This window comes from Mustela nivalis, assembly GCF_964662115.1.
Source record: "Mustela nivalis genome assembly, chromosome: 12".
Lineage (NCBI taxonomy): Eukaryota > Metazoa > Chordata > Mammalia > Carnivora > Mustelidae > Mustela > Mustela nivalis.
Window position 1 is genome coordinate 22,699,945 of NC_139031.1, and position 10,617 is coordinate 22,710,561.

Here is a 10,617-nt window from a genome sequence, read left to right on the forward strand (position 1 = left end):
CAGCCCTTTGGAAAGTTTGCCAGCAGGGGAACTAAAGGATACACGGCACATCAGCTCCTCTAGGTCTTCACTCCTGCCAGCTGTGGGTGGGCGTGCAGGGCTGCTCAACCAGCCTTTTTCCCAGCAGACTCTCCCCATCACACTGGGGTCTCTTGCTTTCTCATTGAAGAAGCTTGTCCTGGTCACCTTTCCAGCCACTCCCCTCCTTCCAGCTGGCTTGGATGACCTCTTCCACCTCCTCCCACAGGCCGTAAGTGGAAGGCAGGGGTCGGGCCATCCCCTTTTTAAGTCCTGCTGCCTTGCAGTGTCAGGTGCACGTGGGTGCCCAGAAGTTTCCTGAATGGAATCCCAGGGGCACCATGAGCCACAGAACTGATTTCCGACATGCAGTATTAGTGACCACAGTGTGGTCAAGGTCACTGGGAGGTACAGATATTAAAAGGTGGGGAAACAGACCTGCATTGATGACAGTGTGGAGGGGACAAAGAATGCTAGTCTGACACAGGTCCTCCTATCACCGTTAGATTGCATTGGAGACATTTACATTCTGGTGGAAACGTGTTCCCCAAAGGCTGTGCCCCACGGTCTGTTTTGTTCACCACTACATCTCCAGCTCATAGTACAGGACCGAGCATGATGTATTTCACTTCTAAGACATATTTTTTAATGAAAATTTCAAATATACAGCAAAGGAGGCACTATATCCCTCACCTAGATTGAATAGTGATTATTTTCCCGTATTTGCTTCATTTATTTTTTGGCTAAAGTATTTTAAGGCAAATTACAAGCATCATGACATTTCATCCTTAAATACTTCAGTGTGGGTCTCTAAAAATTAAGGACATATTTCCCCATAACCACAAGACCACTGTCACACAATTATAATTCCTTAGCATCACAAAAGAGCCACTCTACATTCAGATTCCCCCAAATATCTCAAAAATGGCCCCTTGTAGCTGCTTTGTTTGAGGCTGGTTGTTTCACACTTATTTAGTAATTAATTATTGAAGGAAGGAAGAAAGGAAGTTGAGCTAATATTTGTGGAAGTCAGAGAGTGTTAGCACTGCCTGTGATTTGTAACTTTACTACCACAGAAAATGTCCAACGTAAGAAATTGGTAAGACTATTAAAAACCACATAAGAGGAACATGCACACATTAAAAATTATGTTGTAAAATATAATATTTAATGATGCAGGAAGATAATTCTATTTTGTGAACTAGAAAAAGTCCAATTACAGGGCATCTGCCTGCTTGGTCAGTGGAGCATGTGACTCTTGATCTCTGGGTTCTGAGTTTGAGCCCCACGCCAGATGCAGAGGTTGCTTAAAGAAAGAAAGAAAGAAAGAAAGAAAGAAAGAAAGAAAGAAAGAAAGAAAGAAAGAAAGAATCCTGTTACAAAGTGGTGTTTTCGGATCACACACATTCACACCATAATATACGGTATTGCTTCTAGGAGTGGGACTAGAAATGATGTTTAATCTCTTTTGTTGTGCTTTTCTGCTTTTAGAAAGTGTCTATAACAGAATTACATTATTTTTACATTATATAGTATGTATAATGGAAAATATAAAGTGTCTATAATGGAATTACATTATTATTATGAGAAATACGTTATGATGCTGTGTTGTTTTCCTACAGTGGCTGATGCACTCGTTGCAGTCAAGTTTTCCTTGTCCCCAGCATCTTTATAACTTAGCTCTAAGTAAGGGCTTAGCTTATTTGCAGGAACCTGTAACAGCCTGGTGTTATTCATCTCAACAGTGTCATCTTCAGGGTCGCAGGCGGGATGTGAACAGATCTCTTGGGTGAACATCAAGCAGCACTTGAGTCCGCATTGCAAAGATACAGACTGCCTATCTGTCTATTGCTCACCTACACTTGGTTGATTAATAAATCTTTATGTTGTTTTGGGGCACCTGAGTAGCTCAGTCAGTTAAGTGTCTGCCTTCAGTTCAGGTCATGATCCCAAGGTCCTGGGATTGAGTCCCTCAGTGGGATCTCTGTTCAGCAGGGGGTCTGCTTCTCCCTCTCCCTTTGCCCTTCCCCTGGCTTGTTCTCTCTCTCTCAAATAAATACATAAAATCTTTTAATAAATAAATAAATCTTTGTTATTTTATTTTTAATAAAATACTATATTATAAAATCTTACTTTATTTTTTTTTATTCAAAGGAGACAGAGGGACAGGCAAACTCAGTCTCTTCGCAGTCCTCTCTCTTTTCCTAGTAGTAACTGTTGTTACCAAATTCTGCTGTGTCTTTCCATGGATATTCATGTTCTATCCTTTATCCCTATATTGCTTAAAAAAAAAAAAAAACCCACACAAATGATGTCATAGTAAACATACTACTCTTCCTGCCCCTTGTCTTGAAATTTTTTTATTTTGGTGAATTTCAAATCTCCATCATACATTTATAAGAAAACATGACCTAACAAATCCCCAAGTATCCATCATCCAGCTTTAACCACTATTAATCTCACTTTTTCCATTAACTATATCCAGAATATCACTACTTGCCAGTGTATATATATCTTAATGATCTTGAATGTAATTTCTTACCAGTATACATAGAGCTGTGCTAATCTTTTTAAAATCATATGTTTCATATTATGGATGCACGGTCATTAATCTAACCATATTGTTGCATACATGACATTTAAATTAATCTATTTAATTAAATTAATCAATATTTAATGTAATTATATTTCAGTATGAATAAATATAGTGATATAAGTATACTTACCTGTGTGTGAGTTTATCTGTGGGCCAGATTCTGATAATTCCGTGGAAGAATTGAGTCAAAGGGTAGGTACATTCAAATAGAAATATATTACAAAGTTACATCTGTAGAGATGCACCAATTTACATATGCAAATGGCGGCAAGTAACAGTGACTTCAGCATTAGCAGCATCTAGTTATCTCTTATAACCAGAAGCCTGGAGGCAGGCAGGTGCAGAAGAGCTCAGTGGCATCATCAAGGATCCTACTCCTTCTAAACATGCCTGGAACAAAGGCACACGAATGTATGTATGAACAAATTCTGTTGGTTCAGATAGAATTTTTAACACGTAAATGTTCTGGCTACTCACCTGACTGGGCTTTGTGTTTGACTCTATAATCAAATCAGATGCAAAACTCGAAGGAGAAGGAGAAGAAGGAGAAGGAGGAAAAGGAGGAGAGGGTAGAGGAGGGGGAGAAGAAGAAGAGGGGAGGGGGAGGGGGAGGAAGAGGAGGAAAAGGAAGAGGAAGGGGAGGGGAAGGAAGAGGAGGAGGGGGAGGAGGAGGAGAGGGAGGGGGGAGGAGAGGTGTTGGGGAGGGGGAGGGAGAGAAAAATCCTCCTCTTTCTGATCTTCTGTTCTTCCATTGTGTCCTTGTGCTTATTGCTCCATAGTTGCAAGATCTATCCTACTCATTCAGGCATCATGTCCTCACATGATTGCCCAGTAAGACAGAGGCAAAAGGTTTTATTTTCTTGAAATTCTGTTTCAAGTTGGGGCAGGGAAGTCACATTTTCCCTTATTTGTCATTGACCAGAACTGGGACTTAAGCCCACCCCTAGGCAAAGTAGATGTGAATGCCAAGACTGATCTAGACCAATCATAAGTCTCCCCTTGGGGCTGGGGCAGATCAAGGTGGGTGAAGGAAAGCTCTGGTCTTACCTGAAAGAAGCAGAATTCCTTGAGCTTGGAAGGAGAGGAGAAAAGGCTCTTGGGTACCCAACAAATAGTGCTTACAGTGTTATCGAGCTTCTGATAGACTTATTATTAAATAGTAAAACTTAAAAGTCCTTTTTGTTTCTGCCCTGACAACCTTCAAAGTAAAAAAAAAAAAAAAAAAAAAAAAAAAGATAATCTAGCACGTTATATTTGAATATTGCTTTTTCATTTCCAAAGCACTTGCATGATCTCATTTGATTTTGATGGTGACCCCCAGAAAGAGGTAGGGGGGTCTCATTCTCATATTACAGCGGGAGCCTGAGCTTCAGAACGGGTCAAAGAACTGGCCCGGCATGTGGTGTCATTGGATGCCACAGCTGTCAGTCAACGCGGACCCCGGGATTCCGCACTGACGTCAGCCCTGAGCTGCAGGCTGACGAGGGTGCGTTGGGGTCTGGAGGTGGCCTCACAGAGCCCTGTGCTGGTGGTGCCCTGTCCGGGAAGAAGAAAGGCAGGCAATGGTTAAATCTCGGTTCTGACTTGAGATAACCATGAGAAGCCTCACTCGTATGAAATAGGCCTTTCCAACTACACTGAGGAGTCGTCTCAGCAGGCCTATAAATTGAACTAAAAAAGCAACTGGATACTTGAGCCAAATAATAGGTTTTTGAAATAAAATTAATATTAAATGTATGTATGGAGGGCGGACTGGATTAGATCTTTTGGTATGTACGTGGTCCCTTACAGGTGAGCTCCCCAAGGGCAAAGACCATATCTTATTCACCTCATTGTTCCCAGCCCCTGACACAGGACCTGATCTGTGGAAGGTGCTCCCTAAATGCCTCTAGGCGTGTGAGTGCTCTACGTTATTTCTGCTGATGACTGACACTCCCCCTGCTATCATGTCAGAGGACCCTGCTTATGTCTACATAGAACCAATAAAAGTATAACCAATCAATCAATCAATTAATCATGAATTTGTCTATATTTCTGTTGCATCATGAGAACGTAAGTTCCATGAGTTCCAAGACTGAGCAAATGTTTGTCTCCCTAGTTTTTAGCAGTGGGCTCATGGTGGGCCCTCAATAAATACCCATGGATTATGCTACCTCTGAACAACAGTGACTTTGTGAAAACATACCTCTTACAGGTTGGGGTGAAGTGGAGTAGGGTCAGGAAACCAGACAGTGTCCCAGGTAGACAGATAGCTACCTTCTGTGGGATCCCATCTGAAGGGTCAGATCAGCTAGAGGAGAGACTCAGGGAGAGAGAGATCAAATCCTTTACAAAGGAAGATAAAGAGGGGCTGGGGGAACCATTAAAGGCACCATGTGAAGAATTCCCAGGGCCAAGTCACCATTTGGGGAGATTCAACTGACAGAGAAATATGGGAAGGGCTGCAAGGAAAAAACTAAAATCTAGGAAACAAATTATAAAAGATCCATTTTTTTTGGCCCATTTGTTCATTTATTCATTCAACCAGGAAGCATACATGGAGAGCATACATGGACTGGGCCCTGTGCTAGATCCTGGAGACAAAAAAAAAAAATGAGTAAGATTTACTCGTGGACCTCTGCAACAGTTCCAGAGCCTGAGTGAGGGGCGTGGGGAGACCCAAGAGACATTTTGAAGACCAGAACACCAGCCCTCCCTGTTCCCTGCAGGACCAACCCTAGGAGGGGCAAGCAGCCATGATTCCGTAAGCCTACCGTTGACCGTGCTGCTGTCAGAGACGAGGAAAGTGGGAAGTGCCCGGGCGTGGAGGGGAGACAGCAGGCTGGGGCCATGATGCTTGTGACCGTGACTGTTTGGAACATCCCGTTGCAGATGTCCAATGGTGAACTGGGGGATGAAGTCGTGGGAGGGGCCAAGGATGGAGACGTGGTTCCAGGCATCCCCTTCAAAGACAGAAAAGACGACTTCTCGTGGCATTGGGGTTGTGGAGAGCAGCAGGCTCAGAACAGTGATATGCTGTGTGATCTGTACAATTCCAGTACAGTCGTGTACAGAAAAGGGGTGTGAAAGAAGTGGGGTTGCCGGGGTAAAGGTGAGGAGGTGCTCGGAGGAAGCTCCACAAAGTAGAGGGTACCCAGGAGCTCAGCAGTCTCCAGAAGGTTGGAGGCAGAGCCCTGGGAAGAAGGCAGCAAGAACAGTACCGCCACCGTCCCCTGCCTTTAATTATTTAATTGCCCAAATAATCATGTTCATTGCAGAAAATTAGAAAATGCTAAAAAGCAAAGCCACAGGGGGGGAAAAAAAAAAAAAGCCATCCCTAATCCCCCCACGCTGAGATAACCTCTGTTAATATGGTTGTGCTGATTTGCCCAGACTTGGTAACAGCCTCTTCCATCCTGGGTTGGAACCCAGCCTGGAAACTCTGAAAAGAAAGGACAGCCAAGAGGTCGCCTCCAGCAGGCTCACGCTCCGGGCTGCACGCTCTTTCCCTCACTGAATCTCTCCTCCCAGCTGGAGTGGGAGGACTCGGGCCATGATCCTGGGTAGAGCTGGACCCTTCCCAGAAACCTGGGGACTGAACAGGCGTTGGGGGAGACGCTGCGGAGAGACAGCAAGAAACCTTTGGTCCTACAAGAAGCCTGAGCCCTGATGCATCCTGCAGCCTACAGAGTCTCTGGCGCAGGGTCTGTCCCCAAAGGAGGGGTTTTACCAGGCTCCTTACATAACTGTCTGTGGACATGTCTCTAGCAGCTAGGGACCAGCTCAGGAGGACACACCCGCTTCTCCTGCAGTTAGAGTAGCAAACACGCCTGGTGTGCAGCTCCTCCTTTGGGACCCTTCAGGAATTCAGTCTTCCAGGAACGGTCTGGGAACAATTCAAAATCACCATGGAAACATGACTGGCGACATCGATTGTCTCAGAGGGCCTGCATGGCTCGGTGTCTCTGAGGGCTGGCCTTAAGGCCACACTGCCTGGGGTTGAATCCTGACTCTGCCATTTATTAGCATGAGCTTTGGGGTAAGATACTCACCCTCCGTCAGCCTCTGCTTCTTCGTCTGTGATGAGAGCATCACAGGGCCAGATCAGAGGGTTACTGCAAGGGTGGCTTGTGGTCATTCGGAGAAAGCACTTGGTAACCACTCCACAAATGGGACTTCCTACTGAGAGCAGGGACATTCAGAGCACACAGCATGGTGGAATCAGTCTGGAAGGCTTCCTGGAGAAGGCATTGAGTTTGTAGGGGCTGAGCAGTCAGTGAGGGAAGGAGTTCAAATGGACCTGCTCAGCTGAATGGACTACAGTGACCAGAAAAATCCATCCATTCTGTCTTTATGCGACTCTCGGGCCTGAGTCCTTGTTTGTTCCATCGTGGCCTGTAGTGGGGCTGACGAGTGGGAAGATCTGCATGCCCAGGGCTGAGGCCAGGCTGTCAAGCACCTTTCTGGAGGACATCTCGTGAGTAGGGTTGGTGCGTGGCTAAGCAGCATGGTCTAGTATCCCAGAGCTCCTGGGCTAGGCCCACTCTCAGAAATGTGGCTCCCTAGCACCCAGCCCCTGCCTGGGCATGCCTTGTGCTGTGCCCAGGGAGATGTCACTTTATTACACTTTAAAAAATAGAGTATCTTTCACCCAGATTATACAAATAATGAATGTGTCTTGTAGAGAACATCCAGAGATGATATTTTAAATTCCTTCTAATTCCCCTACCCTGAAGTCACCAACGTTTTCTATTTTCTAGGCATAACTTCCCCCTTTCTTGTGTCTTGCTATATGTGAATATATACTTTTTTCCTCTCATAAATAGGATCCACCAGTGCATATTGTTTTGCAATGTGATGTCTTCAATTGTCTTCGACGTTCTTTTCATGGTGGTAAGCATCCCTCCCTGATGTAATTTATAATGCTAGCATTGTGCAACTATGCCGTAAATTATTTAACCTATCTCTTATGGTTGAAAATTTAGATCCTTTTTGATTATTTTTTTTTTCTGTCTCATAAACAATGCTCTCGTGCGTAATCTTGTAGATAAATCTATCACATATTCACGCTTGCTTCCTTAGGATGATTCCGAAAGGCAGGGCTAACAATTATGCCTAATTTAAGGCCTTGGATGTCTACTGTGAGGTTCCCCAGATGAGACCCCCTGCCCCCCGAGATGGATTTCCTACCCGTGGACCCGAGAAGGCTCGGCTATACCATTTGCAGGGAGCTAGGGAGATAACCACCAAGCACCTTCGAAATTCCCCCATGGCTGAAGGAATGTGGCTGGGACAAGGGACATGGCAGAATGTTGTGTCAGCTGATGTGTAACCAAAAAACACAGTTGTCCCTTGAGAGCCAGGTAAGCTGAAGACAACCGGTGGAATCTGAGGGCTCTGTGGAGGAGAGGGCGGTGCCTCAAAGAGGAAAGGACTCAGGAGGGACAGACTTTCCAGCTCAGAAACCTGCTCATAACTTTCAAGGGAGTCCCAGTTTTGCTCATGCCTCTAGACCGCAGCTGTCTGTCCCACCAGATGGAGCTCGCCAAGGGCAGGGATGTGTCTGTCCCCCTCTACAAGCCCACACCTGGGGCTGGGAAGGATTTGTTGAACAGAGGGGACAAACTGCACCCCCACTCACAGCCTCTGTACCTGCTTGTCCTGCATTTTTTAGGTCAAGGTGGAGGCTGCTGGCACCCACCTTACTGCCAGCTGGGTGGTACATTACAGCATCTTTTGTGGGGGCTGCTTGAGCCATGTGTCCCAATGGTCTTAAAATATGCACACCTTTCAACCGCAGTTTCACCTGTAGGAACACCTCAAGAACTGCCTGCCTGCCTTTCCCTTCTATTTCCCAACGATTCTCTTTATACCCTCTCCGCTCACATGGAGGAAGACACTTCCGGCCCCATGACTCCACTCCACTCCTTCTCTAAGCACAGTTAAAAATACGACCTCCACGAGCGCACCTGCCTTGACCCCAGCTGGCCGGCTTGCCCACTGTGTGAGAGTCACTTACGTGCGTGACTTATTTGAACTTCCAAACCCCAATCTATTTGAGGGCAGGCAGGCAGAATGCACATCTACTTTATCTTCAGCCTCCTCTATACCTGGCAGAGCACAGTCCCAACAGCAACTTCAGGGTGCCCTTGGGAGGCAGAGGCGGTCCGCATTCCCGCAGCGCTGCCAGCCGCGCCCTTCTGCCTGCTGACGTGGGCACGCTGGCGTCGGGCACGAGCTGCGCCAAGCGCGCACCCTTGCTAGGTTTTGCCCCATTTTCAACCCCAGCCTTCAGGTTTTCCATCTAAAATTTAGTTGAGCAAACGGGGGCTGGAAGAGGTGAGGGGCATTGGCCAAAGGCACACAGATTGGGTGAAATCCACGTGATCGGAACTCAAGTTTGAGGCTCATTTCCTGAGGCAAGCTGTTTCATATTTATTCTGGGATACAAATATGATTATTTCTGATAGAAAAGAATTCCTTTCTTTACAATAAGATCAAGGACAAAGGACTTTAAATAGGCGCAAAGAGTTCCCTGGTGAATTACAGGGAGGGTTTAATGAACTGATATTTGATTCAAAAGTGCCAACACCATGAAATGGCTTTTTTTTTTTTTTTTAAGATTTTGTTTATTTGACAGAAATCGCAAGTAGGCAGAGAGGCAGACAGAGAGAGAGAGAGAGAGGAGGAAGCAGGGTCCCTGCTAAACAGAGAGCCCAATGCGGGGCTCCATCCCAGGATGCTGGGATCATGACCTGAGCTGAAGGCAGAGGCTTCCACTCACTGAGCCACCCAGAAGCCCCATGAAATGGGGTTTTTGAGATAAGGAGCCACTGTCATGGCCTTCCCAAAGACTGTGAGGACAGGAGGTCCTGGCATCCTCTCTTAACTCATCTCAAAAACCAGTGCCTTTTTACTAATAAAAACTGAATTTGTATTGGTAGTACAGTTAATTACTGATAGTAAATCTCCAAGAGGGAGAGTTACTGAGATACTGAGATACTTAATCCAATGTTATGCCGATGTTCCAGTGTTGAAAATGAGAAAGTCAAGGCTCAGAGAGGTTAATTAACTTGCTCAAAGTCACCCAGCAGAGCCCCAATTCCAGTCCCAGTCAGTTTAACGGAATAGTTAGGGTTCTTTCCCCTGTGCAGGTGGTTCTCGCCCCAGCTGTGTATCATTGGCTCCTGGTGCCCAGGTCACAACTGAACCTAATAAAATCAGAATCGCTAGGCTTGGTGCTGGCCATTAGTGCTTTGTAAAAGTTCCCAAGGAGCTTTAATGAACAGCCTGGTAGAGACAGCCTGACCCTTGCGTGCCATGCAGCATCTTAGCCCTCACCCCGGGGTCTCTTTGCTCCCAGGGAGAGCCTGGACAGAAGAGACAAAGGTCCCCACACCTCTCACCTCAGAACCCTACAGGAGCTTTTTAAGACTGACGATGGCTGGGGGTACCAGCACACATCACTGAAGGCAGGACCTCTGGGGTAGGATATATGCATTAAGCAGATGTATTTTTAAAGCTCCCAAGTCGGTAGAGAAAAAGGCAGCCAGTGTTGAGAATTAGTCCAGAAGCTTGAACCAAATGGCCTCTCCAGGGCCATGCCCTCAGGCAGCCAAGGAGCCCCACTGACCAGGGCGGACACCAGGTGAGGGCATCTACCCTTCATAGGATTCCTGGCCAGCTGCGGGCAGGAAGGACCAAGGACAAAAGGATCAACATCCCTCAACCCAGTGTGCAAAGACATCATTCAATGCTCAGGAAAAGTCTTAACTCTCCAGTCAATTAAATGCTTCCCCACAAAATTGTTGACAAATTTACTTGACATAATCTTTCTTCACAGAAAAAGCAACATGCACTTGAGTCTTGGCATAGAAAAGTGATTAAAAAAATTTGTCATGAATGAGGTCCAGATGAATGGGGTTCACTGTGGGAACAAAAGGAACTCGGCAGAAAGAGAGGGACAGGATCTTCAGCCTCCTTGGATCTATTGTGTGCAGGCTTTGTATGCAAAGCAGGGAGAG

The 10,617-nt window shown here is 45.9% G+C and overlaps 2 long non-coding RNA genes across 7 annotated transcripts; both read right to left on the reverse strand.

Moving 5' to 3' along the window:
- Positions 1–2,137: 2,137 nt before the first annotated feature.
- Positions 2,138–3,147, reverse strand: LOC309844960. Its single transcript, XR_014300983.1, has 3 exons — positions 3,092–3,147; positions 2,745–3,004; positions 2,138–2,299 (listed from the first exon to the last, which is right to left on the reverse strand). It is a non-coding gene; the product is annotated as an uncharacterized lncRNA (long non-coding RNA).
- Positions 3,148–4,804: 1,657 nt separating this feature from the next.
- On the reverse strand, positions 4,805–8,790 carry LOC309844958. 6 transcript variants are annotated; one of them, XR_014300977.1, is made up of 5 exons: positions 8,704–8,790; positions 6,646–6,831; positions 5,955–6,035; positions 5,368–5,556; positions 4,805–4,904 (listed from the first exon to the last, which is right to left on the reverse strand). It is a non-coding gene; the product is annotated as an uncharacterized lncRNA (long non-coding RNA). The 6 variants fall into 6 exon arrangements; XR_014300978.1 differs by having other exon boundaries at positions 4,805–4,916; XR_014300979.1 differs by lacking the exon at positions 4,805–4,904 and adding an exon at positions 5,034–5,187 and having other exon boundaries at positions 5,368–5,638.
- Between the last annotated feature and the right edge of the window lie 1,827 nt (positions 8,791–10,617).